At 40.6% G+C, this 27,669-nt stretch overlaps 1 protein-coding gene across 11 annotated transcripts in view; it reads right to left on the minus strand.

Annotated features, from left to right (window-relative positions):
* The window catches only part of PSD3 (pleckstrin and Sec7 domain containing 3), a 674,493-nt gene that overhangs the window by 294,627 nt on the left and 352,197 nt on the right, over window positions 1–27,669 (minus strand). The window contains exons 1-2 of one of the 11 annotated variants that reach the window (XM_064368710.1): window positions 15,611–15,667; window positions 14,828–14,949 (exon numbers count right to left, since the gene is read on the minus strand). The exons of 8 other annotated variants lie outside the window; for them this stretch is intronic. The gene's annotated coding sequence lies outside the window, so the exon portion shown is untranslated. Of the gene's footprint in view, window positions 1–3,496; window positions 3,613–14,827; window positions 14,950–15,610; window positions 15,668–18,447; window positions 18,714–27,669 lie in introns of those variants that run through there. 2 more of the 11 variants (XM_064368709.1, XM_064368711.1) reach the window with 2 other exon arrangements.

Raw genomic sequence — 27,669 nt, forward strand, 5'->3', positions numbered from 1 at the left:
CAGTGTGCTCACAGATGGGAAAAGAGGCCCATGCATCCGAAGCAGAGTGAGCAAGAAGAGTGGGAGGAGATGAGGTCACAGAGAGATGTATGGGGTGTAGATGGGAGGCAGATCGTGTAGGAACTTGTAGGACATGGTAAAGACTCTGGCTTTGAGTGTGAGGTGAGAAGTAAACAAATTGAGAAGACTAAAACACGGTGTTAGTTGCAAAAATATTGGAATAAACCATGGTGACTTGGATACTTAGATCAGAATGGCATTCAGAGTGGTAACACAGTTGAGATAGCAATGTAGTTTGAAGGTAGAGCTGACCAAATTGCTGACATACTGAATACTGGAGACCTAGCAAAATCACCTGATGAGATACTGAAGAGATGCTGGAGACTCCATATTTAAAAGGCTTTCAAAGTAACTGTAACCCTGAAATCACGTTTGATGCAGTAGAATTTCAAATACACACAGAATGTATAATTATAAAAATCAAACATGCTCAGGTGTTCCCTACAGTTATCTCAAATATCACCAGTGGTGTCTGTAACATATTTTTGGAATCACTTATTTTAAATAAACCTGATACCTTTATACCATAAAATACCAAAAGGACATTAACTTAATGTGGATATTATTTATCTGTGCACATGCAAACTCAAACATAACACACAAAGGTTGGAAATGCATATATTCATACTAAAATGGCAACAATACTAATTTTTAAATAGTAGACTAATAAGTTTATTTGCTTCTTTGTGCTTTTCAAATTGTTTTCAGTGAATATATACAGTTGTCTCACAGTATCCATGAGGGCTTAGTTCCAGGGCCCTTTCTGGATACCACAGTTTGTGGATGCTCAAGACCCTTATATAAAATGATGTAGTATTTGCATATAGCCTACACACATCCTCTTGTATACTTTAAATCATCTCTAGATTACTTAAAATACCTAATACAATGCAATTGCTATGACAATGATTGTTATTCTGCATTGTTTAGGGAACAACAAAAAGAAAAAAAAAAAGTATGTTCATGTTCAGGACAGAGGCAACCATTCTCCCCTCCCCGCACCCTGCAAATATTCTTGATCCACAGTTGCTTTAATTGGATGTGGAACTCAAAGCTATGAAGGGCTGATTGTACTTTACTTCTAAAATTATTCAAATTTCTTAAGTGTTTTGTTTTTTTAAATACACATGCAGATCTTCTCAAATCAAGTATTGTTTCTGGTTTGATCTGATGGCAAGGCTTTTAACTAAACATTCAGAAGGCAACAAAGGGACTAGGCTATGGGCCTGCAAAGTAGGAGTGAGGAGCTATGCTCAGAAACTGGAAACTGAATCCCAGATAGCAGTGACAGAGACAGCATATACATTCCTCAAAAGTGGATGGCATATCACATGCAAAAACTCAAGATCCAGACAGTCAAGTATAGATAGTAAATGTGAGATGCTCTTGAACCAGCCATGACCCAGCTCTTGGTCACTCACTGGACCAGGGGCCAGCTCTCCACTCAGACTTCACTACTTTGTGGTAAACAAGTCTTTCTGACACATGCCAATACTATGACACCATATATTTATAAACTACTCAAAAGCTTCCAAGTAAATGTCATTTAAAACAGGTAAAATAAATATTCATATGCATACGCCAAGCTCAAGAGGAGTAGGAGCAAGTTCTATAATGTCAGAGTGGGCTCTAAAAGAAACTAATCATACTTTTACTCTCTGTTCTAATAGTGTAATCCTCACAGGTAACTGCGATTAAGTGGAGGTTTTAGGTCAAACCATTTAGTTCTTGATGTTTTAATACTAACTGACAAAAGACAATAAATGTAGACAGTGATTGAAATGAGACTAAACTCTAAAAGTACTCTAGGTCAGGCATGGAGGCTCCATCTATAATCTCAACACTCTGGGAGGCTGAAACAGGAGAATCACTTGAGCCTAGGAGTTCCAAAGCAATCTAGGCAAGATGGCAAGACCCCATCTCTATATATTTATTTTTAATTAAAAATTTAAACAAGTTTAAAAAAATAAAAGCACTAGTCATCTCAGATGTTCAAGTAATTCTCCACTTGAATTAAGAACAAGGATGGCTGTTCACTAACCTCAATCAGATCCATGACTTGTTTGATCTTGAAGACATCATGTTGTGTATCAGGCAGACAGCTAGTGGGTAAGGTGAGAGTCATTCTGGGATGAAATGATGGAGGACTGTTGTAAATACCTGTCATGTACAGACATAGCTCTCTAATTTCTCTAATAAAGAGCATAATTATGAATGGTTTTAAGTTATCTCCTTGATCAAATGAATCATATGGCTTAACTCATTAATAATTTGTGAAATCATGTAATGACATCTGACATAGCTCATACCTGTATTCACCTTACAACCCTGAGTGGGGCTTTTAGTTTCTAAAACTATCTTCTGCCAATGACAGTAGCGCTTTAGTTCTGATTTCATGTCGAGTGATGGCTTTATGATATGATCAAGAAATGCTAAGTACAAAAAATTACCTAAAGGTCAGCAATGCCTCATCACTCTTGGCAAATGAATGAAATGGGTTTCCTCGAAAGGAAATCATCTGACCCTCCCTTCTTTGTCTCTTCTACTTTACAAAAGCATTTCCGTGCTTAATAAATCTAAATATTATTCAGTAAATGTATCCTGTCCTCTTTAAAAATAAATACATGAAGATGGGACAACTAAGTATGTGCAAATCGAAGTTCTGTTTTTAAAAATAATGTTCAAGAAAAAAGTCAGACTTCAGTAGCTGACAAGTTTGTTAACTGCATTTCTAAAGGTTTTGCCACTTGGTCTTACTTGTTTCTCAATCATTTTAATCGGTCTCTGAATAATCTACAGATGAAAAGCCTGAGTAAAAAAAGGCTTATCATACAAATGGAATGGCAGACAACTCAAAAGCAACTTTAAAACAAGCAGAAGGGAGATGCCTTTAAAAAGGGAACTTAAGCTTGAAACACCACTTCCTGCACTCAGCTCTCTCCCAAACAGCCAGGCTGCTGCTGCTCATCTTACCCAGAAGAGCTGCAAATGCTTCCCAGGATCCTAACTTGAGTACAGACATACCATTTACAAGTGTAAATTTGGTGAGTTCATCAGATTCTGGCATTACTAATTCAGGGCATGGACAGAAGAGATATTTCTAGTCCAATTTTTCTCCATTGAACTTAGCTGAATGTTTCTATGTTTTTATAGGAAAGTATTTCCTTAAGCATGAAAGAGGAAAAACACTAGAAACAGTAGGGCCCAGTTTGCCTTGTAAAAGCTCTATTGTCAAAAGGTAAATTTCCCTGGCTTCTCTAGCAACATCAGAATACCTCCCATTTGCTTTTCCTCCCACAACTCTTCAGGTTTTTAAAGGTGGAGTCTGTTTTCTGCAGCAAAGCCAAGGGGAATGATGGTTCCGGCCAGCCACAGAGGCGGCCTACTTTAAAGAGGAAAACTTCTGCAAACGTAAGCAGGAACCAGGTTTACTCACCCAGAGAAAAACACGTTGCCTCAGAAGGTTTTGCAGTGCCGGTAGTTCTAGAACACACCACTCACCATCAGTATCACCACTTGCAACTCAATTCAACAGGGAACTCAAGTAAGATCAGGGTTATCCTCCAAGTATCTTGCTCATCATGCAAATCAAGACTTGGGCTTGGCTGTTGTAACTCTCCCATGACACAGAGATGACACAAATTAGCTCCACACTGTGTCTTCCCTGCCTCCCACACAGACAATGGCAGTGGACTGACAAATGTGGTAGTTACTTAGCAATACTTTGTGGTAATCTCACCCACATCATTCACAGAGACAGACAGTGCCGTCCTTCCATAAAAACTCCTTTCCTCCCACGAACTGTTGAATTCTACATAATAATTTTCATTATTACATGGAGGAACAAAATACTGGCTTGGGCTTAGTAGAAAGTAGTCATTCCATGGACCTTTAAGAATCCTACTGCTGACTCAGTTGTCCTCTAGGTCTTGAGCAAAATCACTCCACAGTAAATCAAAGGAATATGACTGCCAAGTGAATAAGCTAGAAGAGCTTAGTGAGAACTACCACCCACCTGCGAATGTACCACCACATCATTCTAGCCAGCTAAGCCTCAGGTCCTCAATCACTCTGAGTAACAGGTGGGGAGGTGGTGGGGGGTACACTAAACCAAAATGTCTCAAACACTTGTGATGAACATGTTGGCCTCTCAAAGATGACCTGATGGGGGTTGGTAGGGTGGTATAGACATTCTGCTACCCTTAAATGAACCCTAGTTGGTCTGCCCAGGCTGAGACAAACATTTCTGTGGGATCTAATTTCTCTCTACTGTCATTCAAAACATTCAGACAGATATGACAGTGTGTAGTAAGCACTTTGGATGCTCCAGGCACTGGTCTGAGACTTTCACTGGCATTAACACATTTAACGTTCACAAGAATCCTGCAAAATAGGTATTATTAATATGTCCACCTGGCAGATGAGGAAAACGAGGCACAAATGCTAGGTTTCCCATAACACAATAGCTGAGAGCTGAAATGTATATCCAGGCAGTCTGACTTCAGAGATCACACCCTGAACTATGGCTTATCGTGCCTCTCTGGCAGAGGTCTGTGAGGCCAGTGTGGGGTAGCAGATTCACAGACAGCAGTCAGATTGGAGAGGCACAGGATGGTAACACTGTGGAATATAGAATATATAAAGAGAATTCTAGTTCAGATTTCACCATCAATGGTGTGGTATTGGGCAAGTTGCCTCACTTCCTTGAGATCAGTACATTTATGTGTGTGTGTGTGTGTGTGTGTGTGTGTGTGTGTGTGTGTGTGTTGCTCTCTCTTGGGACTAGATGAATGTCCCTTGTACCTCTAAAATCCTACTACAGTCTACTATATCTGGTAAGGTTATTAGAATATTATGCTCGATTTTAAAAGTACTAAAACAGGAACCTAAGTAGAGGATAGAAAGCAGAACAAAGTCCCATGATTTCTGTTGGGTAAAAATCAAGTTTACAACCAAACCGCCTGGTAAACCTGGGGCCAGCATTGACAACTCAGACCTAAAGCAGCTAGGTAGCATCCACACTAATTGGATGGCTTAGCAGACTGCTGTGTTTGTTATGGCTGGCTAGTGTGTATGGCTATGTTCATGCACGCTCAGGCACCACATGGAAAAGAAGTCTGTTATATAATTTTAGGGAAGGCAGCCTACTGAAAAACAGCACCTTGGGAGAGTTGGAGAGACCCAGAGAGTGGAGCTCAGCATCTCCTCCCATTCAGCCTCTGGCAAAGCAGCTCTACTTTCAAACAGCTGATAAAACTGGAAGTTCTTTGTAATACTTTATTTTTAAACATGTCTGCTATTTAAACATAGATGCACACACACAGAGAATTTTAATACTCACTAGCATGGAGAGAGGAGAAAGGGCTCTCTAGATCCCATGTGGAAGAACAGGCATTGTTTGAAGCGGGTAAGAGGAAAGATGCCGGTGAATGTGTGGGCTTTTCTGGGCTGTACCTGGCTAGTATCAACCAGTCATGCCTAGGTGACTCAACTATAATGAAGATAAAGTTCTTTGAGTTTTCAAGAGACCCTCATCAATGGCTAACATGCATGAACCAGCTTCAGAAAGTCTCAGAAAGACAGGTATAGAAAGATTCTTTTACACCATCCCACCTAGGGGAGAAGCCCTGAACCTATGAGGGTAAAAAAATGAATTTAAACACATTAACTAGTAAAGGGAGCCTAATCCCTTAATCAAAGCCTTTTAAAAAATATATTGTATCTTGATATAAAACCTACTCTATTTCTAAACAGAACACTTCACACCAGTGGAGAAGTAGGGAAGGAAGAGCTGTCAGAAGCCCTGCCTACAAGTCACAGGAGCAGAAAGGCAGTAGATGGCCCTCCTCTGCTGTTCCCAAGGCCAGTAACCCAGTAAGACCTCAGAATCCTCCCATGTTAACCAGGATTTCGAAAGTCTTGGAATATCAAGAAAGAAAAAGTACCTGGAGCCTACTGCTGGGTCCATAATGAGCCTCGAGTCTGCTGACTGAGGATTACACCAACTGGCATTTGGCCCACAGCCAGAGCAGTTTAGACCAAAGCCACAGCTACTCTATGCGGCATCACTATGTGAATTACCATAAACCCAAGGCAGCTCAGGTCTGCACAGTTCCAAAGCTTACATGCCTTTTTATAACCCTTTTGTATTGTAGAGACTACACAGAAGTAGTCTGATATTGAAATGCTCTTATAATGGGTTTACATGGGAAACATTTTTTTTTGGTTCTCTTGGAGAGCAATCTGGATAACATAAAATAAATAGCTCTCACAAAGCTGTACGGCTTTACTAGTATACAGACTGTTAATATTCAGTGAAGAAGAGCTCTTTAGCAAAGGTTTCAGGTAAAGTCTATCAGGGATGAATGCACCCACTAAAGAAAGCCTCATGCAGCGTTAGGTATGGAAGAAGCCTTCCTCAGAAGTTCTCTCTTGCCCGAACACATAGAACCAGGCATGGACTTTCCTTGAGCAAAAACCCATACTTATTCTCAGTATTCTAACTTTTATAAAAAGAAACTCAGTTTCTGTGTATTTTTTCCACAGTCAATGTACCACAAAGACTGTCTTTGCTATAGCTATTTTAAAAAAAAATCATTAGGGGGATCAGAGGAACCCATTATCAAAAGTTATTGCCCTAGGTAGACAAGTTCCAGCATGAGGAATTAGAATCATTATACCTAAAAATCGGAGGAAAATTCAAAAAATATTTTAATTTCTCTGTTTTCTTCCCTTTCCATTCATATAATGAAGCAATGTAAGAGGTATTAGGAAAACGCCTCCTCCATGGAAAGATACTTCAGAGAACTCTGTATTCTGGGTTTATAGTGCTTTCTGCTTTGCTAATAACAGCTTCGAGGTACAATTTCAATCCTCACCTAACACCCCTGACCAAGGGCATCAAAAATGGTACAAAGAAGAGAGAAGTGGAAAGTGGCTGGGTGTGGTGGCTTGCGCCTGTTATCCCAGCACTTTGGGAGGCCAAGGCAGGTGGATCATCTGAAGTCAGGAGTTAGAGACCAGCCTGGCCAACATGGCAAAACCTCATATCTACTAAAAATACAAAAATTAGCCAGGCATGGTGGCATGTACCTGTAGTCCCTGCCGCTTGGGAGGCTGAGGCAGGAGAATCATTTGAACCCAGGAGGCGGAGGTCGCAGTGAGCCAAGATTGTGCCACTGCAATCCAGCCTGGGTGACAGAGAGAGACTCCATCTCAAAAAAAGTAAATAAATAAAAATAAATAATGAGTGTGCCATACTGTTCTTTGTTGCTAATCTGGGCTTTGTGATTAAGGGAAATAATATAAATATAAAAAATATATCAAAAGGTGAAATAGGCCGGGCGCGGTGGCTCACGCCTGTAATCCCAGCACTTTGGGAGGCCGAGGTGGGTGGATCACGAGGTCAAGAGATTGAGACCATCCTGGTCAACATGGTGAAACCCCGTCTCTACTAAAAATACAAAAAATTAGCTGGGCATGGTGGTGCATGCCTGTAATCCCAGCTACTCAGGAGGCTGAGGCGGGAGGATTGCCTGAACCCAGGAGGCGGAGGTTGCGGTGAGCCGAGATCGCGCCATTGCACTCCAGCCTGGGTAACAAGAGCGAAATTCCGTCTCAAAAAAAAAAAAAAAAAAAAAAAAAAGGTGAAATAGAAGTATATTCAAGTACTGATGATGGTGGCGGTGGTGATGATGACAGCTGACATTTATTGTGCTCTAACTAGTTCCAGGTACCATGTTAAGCACTTCACAAGCATTACCTCAATTGATCCTGACAATACCTCTAGGAAGTAGGTATCACTATACCACTTTACAAGAAAGACGGTTTATTTTTTTTTCGTTTATTTGTTTTTTTTTTTAAACCCAAGGCAATACTGTCAGGAAACGGCCAACCTGGGCTATGAAGACAAATAACCTTATCTAAAAAAAATAAGGTTCTTAACCCTACACAAGATTCTGCCCAGTGGGTTGCTGAGTTCTGGTCCTGTAAGACAGATGTCCAGCAGCTAGCTCTGTGGGGTTCTAAATTTTAACATAATTATGGGAAGATTTCCAACAATACCCTTTAACTCATAGATTACCTATAATTATCTAAGAGCTTATTTCCCCAAGATTATAAACTACAAGAGCTCTGATCATTAGTCTTCACTTACGAAGGTACCATGGAAAGAAAGAAAATAAAGTTCCCCTTCTCTCTTGGGTCCCCTGAGAATTCTAAAGGGAGTAAAATTTTTTACAAATTGATCTCTTCCCTGTTGTATTATATTCATATATAAATAATTTGAGACATATACTTATATCTTTCATCAGAAATGTAAAAACTTTATTAATGATTCCTGGGAGATCTAACATTTTTCCTCTGTTTAGTTCAAGGTCTTATATGAAAACAACTTAAAGTAGACTTTATCTTGGCTAAACATGATCCTCCTTCTTTCTACTATATTTATAGCTCTTATTATTCTGTGTTCCTGAGCCCAAACCACACTGAGATTGAATCATTTCTACTAAAAACACACTGATGCTAAAAAAGAAAAAAAAAATCAAAATATAACATACTGGATATGTTTTTAATTCCAACCACAACCCCTACTCCATATTAAACAGGATGGACTGCTTTCTCAAGGAAAAATAAGATTACTAGAAAAGTTAGTTAGAAGCACAAAAACCAATGTATAAGGGAGACTGTTCACTTAGCAGGGCTCCTTTGCTGTGGAAGATTTTAATCAAGAGAAGAATGGTACAGTCAAATTCCAGAATAAGCTAGTCTGCATAGCATTTACTTTGGGCATAAAGAAAATGACATCACTACAGGGTTGGGATCTGAAACAACTGTTTCATACAAAGCTGGTTACAATGATCAGTTTATTCCAAATTGGTGGGAAAGGCTTTGCACTAAAATCTGGGAATGTACAGCCATAGATGGCTCAAAGCATGTCATAGGAGCTCAAACTGGCCTAGATTTTCTAAAATCTTATGTGAAGAGAATAAAATTTTAACATACTGGATTTGTATGATCTCTTGAGGATAAGTATATTCTAAAGAAAAGCTGTATTTCTAAAGGTAAAAATATTTTTAAAGGAAAAACATGAGGCAAAAATATGGTAACTTGTCTATTATTTCTTCAAAAGTAAAGAGCATATTTCATTATTACCATTCTGATTTGAGATTCTGTTACTCCTAGAAGCTTGCAGCACCTACATAAGTATGATTTTCAAGAGGACAGCGAGCGTGGCTGTCATCTCAGTAGGGAGCTGAAGAAACCCTGCGATCTCCTGGAGTGGATGGGGCCCCCTGGGCCTTTGGCAGCTGCACCATCCCACTCACATGGTCCTGTCTGTGTTCTTGGACTTAGTGACATAAGCAGGGTGGCAACTCCCTCATCACTCCATCAGTCGTCACTTCCAGGCACACAGCAGAGCATTAGGAAGACAGGTGCATCCACACTGAGAGTGCTCAGGGGAGGCCCCCACCAACACCCATGGGCAGTGTCAGCCACACCCATGCAGGCCACTGCAGCTCTTTCACTCCCTCTCCTCCCTTCCTGCTGTCATGAGAGGAGTTTCACAGGTCCATTGCTGCATCAGTTAGAAATGGCAGAAGAGGGTGGGTGTGGTGGCTCACACCTGCAATCTCAACACTTTGGGAGGACAAAGCGGGAGGATCATTTGAGGCCAGTCACTGAAGACCAGCCTGAGCAACATAGCAAGACCCCACCTCTACAAAAAAAAATAAAAATAAAAGAAATAAATGGTGAAAGAAGGGAACTCAAACTAGTTACCTACTCTCAGGATTTAATGGGATAGAAAACTGAAGTTGCTATTTTGAAGAAAAACACATCTAAATGAAACCCTTTGAATCTCTTGACCAATAGCATGAATAATTAAATGCATTTGTAATAATCTCCACTCCATACCATTCACTTAAGTCAATGGTATTAGCCTAGTGAAAGTATTCCATTCCCCAGGACTGACTAGAGCAGTATTATCTGTGGAGATGGGATGTATTTTAAATGCTTACCAATTTGACCACAAAGTTACCCTGTGGAAGCAAAAGAAATACAGATAGAAAAAAAGATTTTCAGATTCCCTCATGATCAAAAAGTATTCTCAATAAGTCATTTAACGCATGTGTTTGACCCTATCAGTAGCAATACAAATGTTTTGATTGGGATATCATTATCAAGAAGGCAAAGGGAAATATTTCTGTAGAGAAACAGTCATGTTCCCTGCTAAACCTCACTCCAAGGCTTAAGAGCACAAGGAGACCCTTCAACCTGAATGCCAATATTTAATATAGGCTGTGGGGAAATGAATGTCCTTGAGGCTTTTGAAGAAAAATCAAATGAACATAATGGGAGGGAACAGAAAATATCGGTAGAAGTTTCTACAATGTCCTGGAAGGAGCCATGTTCCTTGTGAGGATGCAGGAAGTTTGCAAGTTCTACTGCTACTCTTGGGGAAACTCACACTGAAAAGCCCTGAACGTCTTTGGGAGGTTGTGTTCCTGGCAGAGGGGGCCACAGACTACTGATAAATGCTCAACAAATGCCAAAAAATCAGTACATTGACCAAAAGTAAGCATCAATTTTAAAATATTTTGTGGTAACCTGGACTTAGTGCTGTGCAAAAATTAAAAGGCAGAGAAGTTACAGGACGCACAGGAGGCATCAGCAAAACCGACTGGTCTCAACTCCCTTTCCCCTCACATGCCACATCTCTCTAAGGGTCTTGCTCATGAAGAGGGAAATTACAGGATTATGGCAGGTCAGCACTGGAAAAAACCCTAAATTCTTTGGCTTGGGCCAACGACCTCATTTTAAAGATGAGGCCAGCTCAGAAATGGGTAGGTGACACAGCCAAAGACAGAGCTAATGTGAAGTACCAGGAAAACCCCCAGGCCCACACTGCCAACCCCATGCTCCCTTAACTCTAAAGGGAGAAAAATTATCCTCAATTTGAGCCTACAATACCCACGCCCTAGATAAGCAAGAGTCAAGAAACTCCTGATTCGGCCTCGACATTGCCTTCCACCTCTTACATGCTGGTTTCACTTCAGCTGCTGAGGCACATGCTTCTGCTTTCATGTGAGAAACCAGGGCCCCCTGAAAAGGGATGGAGAAGATACGCCATCAGCCAGTCACTTGAGACAAGGAAAAGACACTAGAATATAATCTCTTACTGTCCTACTGCTTCCCTTCTTGGAAAACATCCAATTGGAGTTTAAAAGTATTTCCAATCAGTCAACTCAGACTGAAGATAACCAGCGGATGTTACTTCCATGAAAGAACAATGCAAAATGTCAAGCTTACGTAGGCAGCCCAAGAAGACTGCAAACCTGTGGAAAGTGCTCCCTCTCTCCCTCCCCCCGTTGCTCTACCATAATCACTGGGCAAGCTATGCACACTGCAGCTAAATTTTTGGTATATTCTACCTGCTCCAATTCCAGTCTCATTGTTTTCAATTTGTTTTGAATAAAAGATCCTAACTGGTCACAAATAACTAATCTAAGGAGCCAGAATTAGTATGATTTCATAGAGTCAAGTAATGAGTTTTTGGAGGTGGAATACACCATGTGAATTATTTAATCAAACCCAATTTTTTGGATAAGTAAATAAAAGCTTCAGAGAGAGAGATTAAGAACTTAGATATAAACAGAGCTGGGGCCAGAGCCAAAGTCTCCTGACTCCCAGCACAATGCTCTTCCAGTGACCCCTTGTGGCACTCGCAGACACAAGGCTACTGCAGACCAACCCTGGGATCAGAGTCACACTGGCCTTAGACATGCAATGGCCACAGCAACGTAGCAACTTACGAGTCTTCCTCCGTCAATGGCTAGTGAGACTCACCAAGATAGGATGTGGGCTGCAGAAACAATGGGAAGACATGAGCCTGGTTAAATATTCAGGGAAGAAAAAGACCCATGACAATCCAAACAACGTTCAAGATAAAGCAGATTGTAAAGGTAGGGAAGAGAAAGGAAAGTAGGGAGAGAACACATGACATCAAGAAAGCAGGTGAAAGGAACACCATCAGAGCACAGAAATGCTAGCTACTGGTCACATGATACACAAGCTTTCAAGAAATTAAAAAAAAAAATCCCTAAATCATGTTACTTCCTTTAAATGAAGGAACTTTCTCTAAAAGAAGGTAATCAGTGTTTAACCAAGTTGGTGTACAGTTACATCAGTCTTCAAATGTGTTTTCATAAAACTGAATGCAACACAAGATAAATATGACTTCTACCCTAGCCAATGATACGTAGATTTTGATACTTAACACATACTGGGTAGGGCAGCCCCATCCTTGGCCTGCAACCTAGCATCTGCAGATGTATTTCTTAGCCTCTTGCCAGAGCTGGTTCCCTGGCTGCATGGCCCTGAGACCTCCCAAGAACTGGGTGCCACAGGAAGAGATACTGCTGACTCTGGAGATGGCCAGCTCCCATGGAGAGGCGGCCAAGCCAGGCATGCAACTGAGAAGCAGCATGTAGCAGTGGTGATTAAGTTTTAAACACCTAATAAGACTGTGGCTCAAATCTAAGTGCTGTATGTTCTCTCTCCTATAGGGATGCTCCTAGAAATAGTCTTGTATGTGGCTGGGCGCAATGGCTCACACCTGTAATCCCAGCACTTTGGGAGGCCAAGGCGGGTGGATAACCTGAGGTCAGCAGTTTGAGACCAGCCTCACCAACATGAAGAAACCCTGTCTATACTAAAAATACAAAATTAATTAGGTGTGGTGGCACATGCCTGTAATCCCAGCTACTCGGGAGGCTAAGGCAGGAGAAATGCTTGAACCCAGAGGCGGAGGTTGTGGTGAGCCAAGATCGAGCCTTTGCACTCCAGTTTGGGCAACAAGAGTAAAACTCCATCTCAAAAAAAAAAAAAGAGAGACAAAAGAAATAGTCTTGTGTGTGTGTAGCAGTAGATGCCTATTTTTGTTCAACATAAAACTCTCCAATAAGATTTTGTTGTTACTAAAAATGTTTTTCTCCTTTAAAGAAAGAAATTACTGTCAAAAGACTGGGTTGTAAAATCCATGTTGCTTACTCACAGAGGAGTCCCAGAATGACTAGTAAACTCACCCTACGTTGAGGAATGCAGAGACAGTGGGGATTATGGCCTAGGTTGTTTATTGTCATTTAAAAATGTGGCAACTGTCATTCTTTGGCTATGTTTCAAGTGGACACTTTTCGCTTTCCTCATCATTAAGCTTTAAAAAATGCTCAGCTAGGCAATTTTCACGAAGTCAATCAATGATGAATTCAAAGCCTTAATGCAAGATGAGACACATTTGCTTCCCAAGGTCAAGATGTCAGAAATGCAAGGCCAAAACCACCTCAATCACCTTACTCCTTAGGTTTATCTTCTACACCTATTGGCTATATCCCTGCCTCCAATCCCGAAGCACCATTTATACACCTGGCATTTAAATAGATATTCATCTACTTGTTAGAAAATTTATGCAAGGTAAATATCTTTGGATTTAGTAAAAAGTGACAAATCCTAATCAACAGAATCTCCACTTACATTGCAAGTGAAAGGGTCTAAAACAGAGAATTCCAATCACACACAATTACTCATTCATTGATCTTCCCACACCATTTAACATTTCTATATGGTGGAACTTCAACTCACTTCTTGGTGCCTGCCTACCCCTCCAGCTCATTATAGGACCATTTTTGGCCACACATTACACATCAGACACCTCAACTGCCTTCTCTTCTGTCACTCATTTCAGCCGAGATGTAAACTATGGCTGAATGGTCCACTATTTTCATGCTAACGGCACTTCAATATTTTTCATCTGCCTCTTCTTACACATTGGCCGAGGTTTATACTATGCATCATTTGCATTTCTAGAAACCTGAAATATCAGCATTATCCTCCTACTCACAACTTTGGCAACAGCATTCATAGGCTACTTGCTCCTATGAGACCAGATACCATTCAGAGGTGCTACAGTAATTACCAATCTACTATCAGCCATCCCATATATTGCAACTGATCTTGTGCAATCGATCTGAGGTGGATTCTCTTTCCCTCTTTCCTCTTACCTTGTCTTTTGAAACTATGACTCTCCTAACGTCTAAGGTCAACTGTTTCATCCAGAAGGACATCTTCCATGGGTCTGCAATACTTGGCCCAGCCGATGAGTTCCCCAAGGGACTTCCTAAATCCACAAGTTCCAGCAGCCAGTGACTGTTCCCCACTACTAGGGCTATTAATAAGCCTTCTGGTTAGCAAGCTGCAGAGATAGATTTAACTCTTCTTGTTTATCTTTTCAGCAGCAAAATCCTGACGAAATACAAATGTTTTCCTGTTATTGTCATCTAGGAATTCAGTCTTACCATGGGAAAGACAGACTAAAATGTCCACACAGGATAGATGTACTCTTCTATTCAGCAAGATAGATAATAAAGAGCTTGAGAAAACCAGGATGGATGAAAAGCATTGAAAGCCAGAACCACAGCAACGCAAACATCTCCCACACAGCCTGGCAAAGGCTCCTCCCCTGTCTCAAAGGGATTATTGCCTCAAGCTAAAAGACTTATTCATTCTCCATGTCTTCTCATGGTGGCATCTCCATTTCAGCCACCAGCTGCCATGACGTCCTTTCTCTCTTGCTCCCTTCAAGTACTCACAGCTCCTCTAACAATGGATCTGAGACCTAGAAGCCTTGATCAAAGATGATCAGCTTTGGATGACGACAAAACAAAGTGATGTCAAGGTCAGCAGATTACAGGCAAGACAATTTAATACTCACCTTTAACACCCTGTCACCCTTAAGAGATTTTCATTCATTTTGGTCTCAGAAGTCAACATGGCATCTCAGCTTGATGTTCAGCTTCATTGCTTACTTGTCCTGTCTTTTCTAAGACAACTGTCCTAAGTTATTTAGAAGGAAGCAAAAATTGTCCAGTAAGACGATGAATACAGCAAGGTAGAGAAAAAGTAGAAAAGCAAAGATAATCACTCTCTCCTCTCCATACACAAAAAAGAATTTTAGCCCAACCCCTTCTGCAAACTGGGGGCAAACTGAGGGGTCATGAGAGGATGCAACTCTTCCCAAGTCTCACCATCAATAGCAGAGTTGGACCAACCAAGGTTGTCAGGGTTTCCCCTGCTGAAAAGCAGGGCCTCAATAAAGGACCAGCTGAATCAACAAAAGGGAGTGGCTTACTTAAGAACATTCTGGGCACAGAAATTCTACTGCTCCCCTCCCTTCTGAACACAGGTTCTTATGCATACCAGGAGCATTCAAGAACAGAGGGGACAAAAGATCACAAAGGCGAGACAAAGTGCAAGGACAGCAGAACATCAGACAGTTTCAACTGTTCCTTGGTCTCTAAAGCATCAACAGTTCAGTCTACCTTAACAGGTAAGAGGAATAAGCCACTGTCCTTTGAATATCCAATAAGATAAACAAACCAAAAAATCCACAGAGCACTTTGCAGTCTATCTAGCACTTTCCCATGTGTTATTTTATTTCATCCTCACAAAAGTCCTATTTTGCAAGTAAAGAAACTGAGGACCAAAGAAGTCTTACCGAAAGTCACAGCTGGTAAACAACAAGGCTGGAAGTTTAGCCTACGTCTTCCAACTCCATATTCAGCACCTTCTACTCTACCTCCACCCAATGTTATTCATGACAAAAAGCCAAATATAACAGCAGACCAAAGGGCTGACTGAACCACAGCCTCCAGCCAGCTACACAATGACTAAAATCCCTGCTGGAACCCAAGGCAGGCTCTGCCTCCCCAGAACTCCAGGTCAGGATTACAGAGCAGGTTCAGACCAGCCCTCTGCTGAGAGGCAGGCTCTTCGCTCCCCTACAGGAACTCTGGGTTAATCATATGCCCCACAACAGCATGGCTAGAGCTAGACCTGTCAACCACATTCGGCTCTTGGTGACACAACCCAGCTGTGCAGGCGGTTCCTGTCAAGGGAGCTCCAGACATTCCAGACACCGTGCCATGGAAATGCAGGGAGGGATCGAGCTGCAAAGGGAGCTGGCAAGCCCAACAGAACTTTCCGTACCACATCTGTACTTTCGCACCAACAAGACAGTTTCAAATCAGGTCCTAAAGAGCTACGCAGATTCTGCCTCCAAGGACAGACTAGAAACTGACAGTGGAGGTCCCTTCTGGGGAATGGGACCCAAGGAACTTCAAATTGAACTTTTACCATTGGCATTCATATTCCTTTCATAGTATTTTTGAAAACTAGATCAAAATGAAATCTAAAAGCCATAAGGATTATAGCCTACACTGGAAAGTGGTGAAGGCAAAAAGAAACTAACATCAGATGATTCAGATGATATAAACTAATCACACAAGGAAACTGTTTTAAACAAAAGCTTTAGAAACACTGAACTAAACATAAGATGCTTATAAAGTATAACAAGATTCTTATTTACAAATTTTACGAAAAATTTCCCTTGACTGTAACCGAAGAAATTGAGCCATTTTTGAGGCAGAAAAAAAAGTCTTTAGTACTTATTCTGTCAGGCATTTTCACATATTTTTATCTCATTTAATCTCAACAACCATGGAATAAAAATATTATCCACAAATAATAGACCAGGAAATAGGCACTCAGAGAAGCTAAGTGGCTTTCACACAGCTGCACAGCTACCAACTCTTAGAGTGTGAAGACCGAAAGGGATAATCTAGAAATACAGACCCATTCTAAAAAAGCAGCCACTGCTGCTGGGCAAAGGCAACCTGCACCTATGAAAGAACCCAGACACCAGTCCTTTCTTGAGTGGGTCACAGGCTGCCTATGGAGTACATGTGTTCACAATGCTGTTCCCCATATTTATGATGAAACTGACATGCCCTCCACAGTGGCAAGAGCACACAGATGTTTTCACAAAGTGCTGACGGACTTACAATGATCTATCCATTTTCCTCTCTCAGCCCCTGCTGCCACTAAAGGCTGCATTTGAGAGATGCCCAACTGACTGGGAGATGAGAACAGAGGGGCTACCCTGGAACCTGGCCACAAGGAAGCCCTGATGTGTTTACACTGTGAGCTCGCTCACAACTTCAAATTTATCACCATCACGCTCTAACATCTAAGTCCTCAGGTGCCTGACATAAGGAAGCACAATTTAAATGCTATAATAGCCAATGATCATAAATGTTTACTGAGCTCTTTTAGAGCACAAGGAACTATGGTAATTGTTTCCCATGCACTACACCCTAGTTAATCCTCACAGCCACCGCCTCTCATGTTAGATACTGTAATTGCTATTTCATATATGAAGAAGCTGAGCTTCAGCAAGTGGTTCAACTTGATAGAGGCCAACCTGTAAGGAGTAAAACTTAAGCCTATGAGCCTATGACTCCTAAGTCAGAATCACATCCACTTTGCTTAGGCCTTTCATAAAATATGTTTCATGGCCTTTTTTCCCCCTCAAGTATTCTCTTTGTAGTTTCTTATTAAAGTCATGGACCAAAAGACCAAACAGAAGAGGCAAAATTGTTATACTGATGGGCTAGCAAGACAAATGGCATTATAAATTACTGGAAATAAGAACTTATAATCTGCGATCAAGGCAAGAAATGCCAATTTTACCAATTAGTACCCACAAATATGCCTGTTATCATCAATGACCATCCTGGACAAGCACTGAAGTTCTTGCTGGGTTTTGGATGGTCATGAATTATTCTTCAATCCCAGGCATCTCAAAAATGGACATATCAGTGGACTAGGCTCACTTCCCCTTCTTTAGCACCATTAACCTCACTTATCCCCTGCCTGTTGAACGTGAAAACAGAAACTTTCCCATAAAGAAACTTTGAGGCTGAAATTCCCTCAGATCCAGGGGAACAAAAAAAACTCCCTATGCCCTTTTCATTAGATAACTGGCTAGCCTTTGAAGTTTCAGGCATAACGCTGAATTCTAAGATGAATCACCTTTTTGTACTAACGCACAGCCAACTTTACTTTCAGAGCAGTGATACACAGAATAAGAATGATAGCCTTGTGCAGCAGTCGTTACCGACTCCACTACATGATGAAGCTCAAATCAGTGACCTTCCAAAGCCTGGATGAGGTTTCACAAAGGGTAGCTGGAATCCACATGCAGTCTAGGAACACCAAGCTATGTCTAAGCACCTCAAAGAGCAGCATAACTCCATTAGGGAAAAATCTCATTTTGCCCAAACATTGTAGACCCTATAATAAATATACTCTTCATTTGTCACCCTTATTTAGAAACTAACATAGGATCATGTTCCTAAGTCTTGCCCTAAGATCTGCTTTCAATGCTTTTCTTTTGAAATCATATATTTTCAAATCCAAAAAAGTTTCTATAAATTATACATAATCCAGCACTGCCTAGGACCAGACAAAGACAATAAACCAAATTTCAGTTACCTCCGTCAGCAAACAGTCTGCCCATAATTTTGTCACAAATTGAAGAGCCTTCTCCCATTCCATCTGCTCAGCAAACTTTCATCTTCCCGAAGGGCTCTTTTAATGTACTTCTAAAGCTGCTTCTGTTGCAAGTACAAACTGCTACACACTGACTCCGCAGTGACATTCTCCCAGAATGCCACTGGATCCCTCAGGGGCTCAGGGAAACGAACTTGAAAGAAGTTGAAGTAGGACGTCCCCCTCTTCCCAGTCTCCTCTCTCAACACAGCTTCCCTCCAAGAGACCTGCTTCAAAAGTCCAGACCCAATGAAATCACAAATGACCTCACAAACCTCCAGTTTAACTCTTTAAGAGCCAGACGGCAAGCTGACAGCAGGCAGAAAAGGCAACGGTCTAAGTTTATTTGGAGTGGTTGCCGTTTAAGGGAAAGGAGACATTTGTCCAGCATCGTTCCAAACAAAGTAACTTCGGCGTTGTTTTAATAGCACTGAAGTTTTTTGGAGAATTATTCTACAGACTGCAATTTCCTACAGCACACAGAGTCTGGTCCTAAATAAATGACTGAAATAGACAACAAAATAGATTTCAGTTATTTACATTATATACAATTCAGCTCTGTTAAATTCACACTTAATCTTATATAATTTGTGTTTTTCCATTTTCATTTCTAGTTTTGATTTTTCTGCTCGTGGATGTGAACATATTTATTGTCCTGTTGTCCAGAGCCTGCTTCAGACATGTAAGTGGCCAGGCAACACTCACAGCTGTCAGACACAGGCAACAACTGCCACAGAAGCATCTGGACAACCAAGGACAGACAGCAGGAGCTGGGATCCACTGGAAGCGTGGCTGCCAGACCTAACCAATAGATGGCAGAGTGTGCATCAGCCTCTAACAGCAAAGGAAACCAGCCTTACTTCAGTTTCTTTTCCATGCTTTTCCTTGGGCTCTTGCTATTTCTGTTGGGATATGGGGATTATGAGGATGTGGAGATTTAAAAGACTAAAAAATATTTTCTAAACAGAAGTAAAAATTATACACTTGAAGAACATGTAACATGTCCTTTTAAGAATGTTCTGGTCCACCAGAAAATGATTATACTTAGCATGCAGTAATTTTATTTCTAAATATATACCCAGCCTAGAGAAGTTCTTCCATGTGTACACGAAAAGCCACACGAAGGCTATGTGTGCACTACCATGCTGTTTGACATAAGACAGTCAAAATCCCCATAAATAGAAAAATGAAAACATAGACTAGAATGTGTTCATATAATGAATACTATACAGCAATTAAACAAAAACTAGGGCACAGTCCATAGGAATGAATTTTAATCATTGAGAAAAAAATGTAAAGATAGAAAGGGACAATCTAAAAATACAGATACGTCCTAAAAAAGCAGCCACCACTGCTGGGCAAAGGCAACTCGCACCTATGAAAGAATCCAGACACAATGGTCAGTTTCACAAAAGGAAACAAGAAGATAGCATGTATATGAAGTTGAAAAACATGTTGAACAAAACTGTATAATGATTGTAGAAGCACATCTCTATAGGAATGATAAATATCAATAGCTCATGGTTACTTCACTACTTCAGAAAGGAAAGAGAGGAATGGGAACCAGAGGCAAAAAGAGGAGAGGAGTTTTCAATTCATCTGAAATGCTTTTATTTCCTAAGTGGGATGATGAGATCACAGGTGTTTATTATTGTCTACACTGTTTGGTATGCCTAAAATGCTACAGAAGCTTTAGAAAGCCAACTGCATAATGGCTACAACCTCTTGGAGTACAGCAACACCTGTTCTGTCTGGACAATTAACAGAATAGGAGGCAAAGAGGTTAATAATTCCCTTTATTCTCATCTCTCAAGTCCCCAGATCCAAGAAGCTGCTGCTACTTCTGCCATGGTTTAGCTGCTTCTATCTGTTAAGTCACCCTGCTCCACGCCACCCACAACCCTTCACACATAATCCAACTCATTCTTCACAGTCCACCTCAAAAGGCAGCACTCCCATAAGGGCCTCCATTACATCCCATGATGCAAGTAGCCTCCACCTCAGAATTGTAGAGCCTGGCCCTCTGTGCTCTGCACGAGTTATTTCTGAAGTTACCTGATCTGCCTGTTTGGGATACACCTTAATATCTACTGTAGAGCAGCTGCTCATTAAGTTCTTCATTCAACAAAAACTGAGTGCCCAATATGCTCTGGCCATTGTGCCAGGGGTTTTCTGAGTCCCAAAACTTAGAACTTGAGAAGACCACGGCCTACCAGAAGGGACAGGCCTATAGCTAAGTATAATATTACGTGCTAAATCCTAAAATAGTTGCTAAGTAAATGCCAACTACGAATAATGAACTTTTTATGATTGTTTCACAATAGTAACTATTCAGTACATCTTGTTTTCTCTATACTAAAGACTATAATATTACTCTTGACAAGAAAATGTCACCTTGTTTACCTTGAGGTGGCACTTCCAAATAGAGTAATCATAAAAACAATAAAAGAAACTATCATTAAACCTCCTCACAGTCAAGGAATCGAAGGCTCTTAGGATTATTATTACAGACAAAGAACATCTCAAGTCGATTTTACCACAGTCCATTCATACTGGGTGACTTTGAAGAAGTTTTAAAGACAATATTTCAAGCACTGTTATTACTGATAATAACAGCCAACATTTATTGAGTATTCAATAAGTGCCAGTAAATTATTACCCCTTTTCCCAGATAAAGAATTTGGGGTTTAGAGAGAGAATTGACTACAATTTGAACCAAAGCAGTCTGACTTAAGAACCCACACTCTTCACCACCAAACCATACTGTTTTCTAAGCAGGAAAGTGAATCAATCCCTATTGGTATAGTTTGGATGGACTCCCTATCACTACCACACCAAAGACAACACAAGAAATCATTTCCAGGTTCACAGCCAGGAGCACTCACTTTTACAAACCTCTGTTAAGAGAATCCTCCCCTCCAAAAGCAAAGTTACCTTTAACGGTCCCATTCCCCCTGAGAACAAGGACTGTCTCAGCTTTGCATTCTGCCTCTAAGCAACTTCCAGTAAATGCCTCTCAAACTTTCCAGCGTTCATGGATCACCTGGGAAATTGTTAAAATGCAAATTTCGATTGAGTAGGTCCAGGGTGATGTCTGAGAGACACGTTTCTAATCAGGTCCAGGTGATGTCTATTAGTTTGAGGCCCACACCTGGGAATAGCAAGGGGTTAAGAACCTAAGCTACACAGCAGAATCACCTGGGAAGCTTTTAAAGCTATCACTGTCCAGGTGCCACTTGAACAAATAGAATCTCTGACGGTGAAGAGTGGAGATGAGAAGCTTATAGAGCTCCCCACATGATTCTAATGTGCAATCAAGTTTGAGAACCACTGTACTACAGCTTTAATACTCAAAAAGTTTGGTCCATGGATCAAACTTTTGTGGTCCATGGTTTGGTCCAAAGGTTTGTTCCATGGATCACTGTTGTAGACCAGTGCTTTGCAAACTTCCATGTGAATGTAAACCACTTGGATCTCTTGTTAAAATGCAGATTCTAATGTAGTAGTTCAGGGTGGGGCCAGGGATTCTGGATTTCTAATAAGCTCCCAGGTGAATGCTGTTGGGTGGCAAAATGGTGAGTAAAAACATCAGAAAATCTCAGGAGTTCAGTGTGTGTGATTTATAAGATTTTCCTTTCATAATTTTAGATTCAGAGACCAGTAGAATACCTGCAAATAGAGCTTGAGGCACAGGCATAAGACACAGCATATGAGGTATGGGAATTAGGAAATGGATGCATTTATCTAACAGTAGACAGGATAGAGTATAATATTAATCCTCATTAGCATTCATGAGAAACATATTTACCTTCCCTTGCACCATGGCCACTGTCTGTCTCAAGTACTAAAAATGAAGGCTCTGCTAACAGCTTGAGCCAATTCAATATACAGACATACCTTGGAGATATTGCTGGTTCTATTCCAGAATGCTGCAATAAAGCAAGTATTACAATAGAGACAGTCATACACATTTCTGGAATCTAGAGTGGTGAATCCTGTAAGAGTTAGGTTTACACTGTAGTCTACTCAGTGTGCAACACCATTATGTCTAAAAACCACAGTGTACATACCTTCATTCGAAAACAAACTTTATTGCTAAAAAATGCCAATGATCATCTGAGTATTCAGCAAGTCCTAATCTTTTTGCTGATGGAGGGACTTGCCTCAATGTTGATGGCTGCTGACTGATCAGTGTGGTGGTGGCTGCAGAAGGTTGAGGTGGCTGTGGCAATTTCTGAAAATAAGACAAACGAAGTTTGCTGCATCAATGGACTCTTCTTTTCACAAACCTGTGAGTCTGCTTGACAGTCCTTTACCCACCACAGAACTTTTTTTTCAAAATTCAAGTCAGTTCTCTCCAACCCTGCCACTGCTTTATCAGCTAAGTTTATGAAATATTCCAAATCCTTTGTAGTCATCTCAACAAGTTTCATAGTATTTTCATCAGTAGACTCCATCTCAAGAAACCACTTCTTTATTCATGCATAAGAAGCAACTCCTCATCTATTAAAGTTTTATCATGACACTGCAGCAATTCAGTCACATCTTAAGGCTCCACTTCTCGTTTTCTTACTATTTCCACCACATCTGCAGTTATTTCCTTTACTGGAAGTTTCAAACCTCTCAGTCATCCATGAAGGCTGGAATCAACATCTTCCAAATTCCTGCTCATGTTGATATTTTGACCTCCTCCTCCCACAAATCACAAATGTTCTGAATGGAATCTAGAGTGGTGAATCCTTTCCAGAAGGTTTTCATCTGACTTTGCCCAGATCCATCAGAGGAATCACTATCTATAGTGGCTATAGCCTTACACAATATATTCCTTCAAAAAGACTTCAAAGTCAAAATTACTCCTGATCCATGGTATGCAGAATGGATATTGTGTTAGCAGGCATGAGAACAACATCAGTCTCCTTGTACATCTCCATCAGAACTCCTGGGTGACCAAGTGTCTTGTCGATGAGTAGCAGTAATATTTTGAAAGATATCTCTTTTTTTCCCCCTAAGCAGTAGGTCTTAACAGTGGGCTTAAAATAGTGAGTAAGCCATGCTGTCCGCAGATGTGTTGTAATCTAGCCTTTGTAGTTCCATTTCTAGAGCATAGGCAGAGTAGATTTAAGCATTAATCTGAAGAGCCATAGGATTTTCAGAATGGCAAATGAGCACGAGCTTCAACTTAGTGTTACCAGCTGCATTAGCTCCTAACAAGAGTCAGCCTGTCCTTTCAAGCTTTAAGAAAAGGCAATGACTCCTACTCTCTAGCTAACAAAGTCCTAGATAGCAGATAGCATCTTTTTCCAATAGAAGGCTGTTTTGTCACCATTGAAAATTTGTTGTTTAGTGTAGCCACCTTTATCAGTTATCCTAGCTAGATGTTCCGGATAACTTGCTGCAGCTTCTATACCAGTACTTGTTGCTTCACCTAGTACTTTTACCTTAAACCCCGTAAACAAACCTCTGCCAGCTTCCAACTTTTCGGCTGTAGCTCCCTCACCTCTCTCAGCTTTCACAGAATTGAAGAGAGTTAGAGCCTTGCTTTAGCTTTGGCTTAAGGAAATGTTGTGGCTGATTTGATCTTCTATCTAGACCACTAAAACTTTCTCTATATCAGAAATGAGGCATTTCTCTTTCTTAATATACATGTGTTCAATATAGTAGCACTTTTAATTTCCTTCAAGAACTTTTCGTTGCATTCACAGCTTGGCCATTTGGTGCAAGAGGTCTAACTTTCAGGGTATTTTGGCTTTCAACACACCTTCCTCATTAAGTTTAATCCTTTCTTGATTTTTATTTAAAGTGAGAGACATGAGACTCTTCCTTTCACTTGAACATTTAGAGGCCATGCAGGGTTATTAACTGTCCTAATCTCAATATTGTGTGTCTCAGGGAATAGGGAAGCCCGAAGAAAGGCAGTGAGAGGGGAAACAGCTGGTTTGGTGGAGCAGTCAGAACACACAAAACTTATTAACAAGGTTTGTCATGTTATATGAGCATGGTTTGTGGTGCCCCAAAACAATGACAATAGTAACATCAAATATCTCTGATCACAGGTCACCATAACAGATATAACAGTAATAAAAAAAAGTCTGAAATATTGAGATAATTACTAAAATGTGACACAGAGACACAAAGTGAGCACTTGCTATTGGAAAAATGGCACCAACAGACTTGTTTGAGGCAGGGTTGCCACAAATCTGTAATTTGAATAAAAAAAAGAGTATCTTCAAAAAGCAACAAAGCAAAGCGCAATAAAATAAGGTTTCCCTGTAGCTCTGTGTTTCGGTTTAAAGTGAAAAAGAAGATTAAAGTACTGTAAACAAGTCCATTTTGAGTTCAGGCAAATTTGTACTCCTATGTAAAACACCTTCAGACAACAATTTACTTGGGGAAAGTCCCTGTCTTTTTTCCTCCCTTTCCTCCCCAAACCAAGGCTCAATGGATAACATCCAGTGTTGCAAATATGGTGTTAAGTGACCTCTGCTGAGATGAATGTTATCACTTCCTTTAAAAGTTAAATATTGTACTGATACATGAATAAAATATTTTTGTACAATATTTTATTGCATCTGGATCAATTAAAGTTTTAACCACCATTCCAGTTTTTATTTAGACCTATGATTCTCCTTGTAATCACTTATACCTCCAATGTCCTTTATCATTTAATGTCATTCTTTGATCAAAGATCATCCAAATAACAGGCGCCCCATCATGCTCTTCACACCGATATCCACCAATATGCAGGGAATTACTTTGGTTTGTTTAAGGTTTAAACCACAGAATTAGAATGTCTCCAGGAATAGCTATTTCAAATCCAAGACCACTTCCTGAAGTCATCACTAATTTATAGAAAATGCACCAAACAGACAGGGAGGGCACAAAACCACCAAGGCCAGAGCTGCCTGAAGGGCGCCGAAAGAACAATCAGTGACCAGTGCATTTAGCTTCCATCCTGAGCTCCCTGACAATCGACCCACTGTTGGAGAAGGGAAAAAACACAGAAAACCTGCCAGGAAACTGACCTTAGAGGGCGCACTTTTTACAGAGATGGCATTAGAAGGATACATAAGCAAGACCTAAGTGCTCCTGTGTGTAAGCCCCTCACAGTCCCATCCTCAGCCTACTCCTTGCCCTTGAGAGCTTTCTCATGCTCACAGCTGCAAGTCTCATGTCTACAAGGGTGACTCCAAAGTCTAGTGACTTTCAGTCCCATATTCCCCCAGCCCTACACAAATAACCCTCTCTCTCCTCCAATTCAACCTCTTTAAATTTGATCCCACTAGGTGTTCTCCTATCAACCCTGCTGCTTCCCCCAACTCTGGTGGAGGGTTTCTTGCTCCAACCAGTCACCCATGCTTGAACTCTCATAAGCATTTTGACTCAGCCCCATATGTCCTAGAGTCAAACATTCATCAAATCCTTGCAACTTTCCTTTTACCAGGCAGTCTCTTATCTGTTTTCTTATTATTCCTTAGACTCTTACTCAGACTACTATGAAACCCATGATAGGTTTAAAATAAATATCCACAAACTATAACTTAGCAAAGTCTTACAACAACATTGTAAATTGTTTGATAAGGCTATTTCCATCTTACCAATAAGAAATCAGAAGTTCCACAAATGAAAAGACCTGCCTGAGATCAAGCTGCCAGGAAAAAGGATGGCTTTACTGCCTATTTTCTGTCTCAGCTCTCTAAGTTATTCTGCCTACCACAGTGCACTGTGCTTAACAGAAAGAGAGTGACTTCTAAGGAAGTCGCATAGTAAGTGTCCGACGCAGGGCTTCTGTCCATGGCTGAGAGGCAGGATAACTTTTCTTCAGGTTACTATTGTTATTGATATTCATTTGTATTTAATTAGCATCTATTGTATACCAGACATTGTTAGGGCACTTGACTTTCTTTTCTTGATTTTTGTTTAATCTGATTAATCTTGTTTGCTCCTCCTTCCTTTACAAGATAGGTATTATTAATTTCATTTTACACTAGGAAGGGGTCCCAGATTTTATGTATTTATTCATAATTACACATCTACAAAGTGAGACAATTTGAAACCAGGAATAACTGGCTCTGAAAACTACAAGAGCCCCTAACCAGCATCAATGAGTAGGAACTCCTTCATGGTTTAAAAAAAAAAAAATCGGCCAAATGCAGTGGCTCACGCCTGTAATCCCAGCACTTTGGGAGGCCAAGGCAGGCGGATCACAAGGTAAGGAGTGGGAGACCAGCCTGACCAACATGGTGAAACCCTGTCTGTACTAAAAATACAAAAATTAGCCAGGTGTGGTGGCATGTGCCTGTAATCCCGGATACTCAGGAGCCTGAGGCAGGAAAATCACTTGAACCTGGGAGGCAGAGGTTGCAGTGAGCTGAGATCACACCATTGCACTCCAGCCTGGGTGACAGAGAGAGACTCTGTCTGGAAAAAAAAAAAAAAAAAAAAAAAAAATTACCATTATAACTACTTTGGAAAGAAGCCAGAAAGAGAAAAATGAGAACCTCTTTTTTGACCGAACAAATTTAAAATGTAAAAGAAAAGGATTGAAGAGATTACTGGAGCAACAGCAACATGCTCATGAACCCATCAGGCAGTCGAGCTTCCCACCACTAATGGCAGAAAGCAAGCCGGGAGCTCTGTGGGCAGCCAGATCGTTCCAATTTCACAACATCCAAATGCTGTTCTCTGTCACTAGCTTCACTAATGTCACATTATTTTAATTTATTCTTTTAATATTTACATATTATAATAAAGTGACTTCAAGTTTAAACTGGGATGTTGAAACAATTTTTCAAATCGCATTTCAACAAATTTCTACTTATTTCGCATGAATTCTTCCTAGCGGACAAACATTAGAGAAAAACTGGGGAAGAAAGAGAATAAATTTCCAAACACTGCATTCCATTTGAGAAGGCGGAGAAACAAATAAGAGCAAGGCAAAAAAATCCCCACAAAAGTCGAATTCAGAGTGGGCTGAAGACACACTGAAGCGCTTCCCTCAGGCAGATCAGCCGCACACAGATGTAATTCACCTGTTCTGCCGTTCCCGTTGGTATCCTGAGCAAGATCTGAAAGAAAAACTAGGAAGCTGAGATACAAAATAGACCTATCACACTACAAAGGTTATTTCAAAAAGCAGCTTCCTATGTTTTAGAGAACCTAAAAACA

The sequence above is a fragment of the Aotus nancymaae genome, unplaced genomic scaffold (genome assembly GCF_030222135.1).
Source record: "Aotus nancymaae isolate 86718 unplaced genomic scaffold, 86718_ANA_hifiasm-v0.15.2.pri h1tg000079l, whole genome shotgun sequence".
Lineage (NCBI taxonomy): Eukaryota > Metazoa > Chordata > Mammalia > Primates > Aotidae > Aotus > Aotus nancymaae.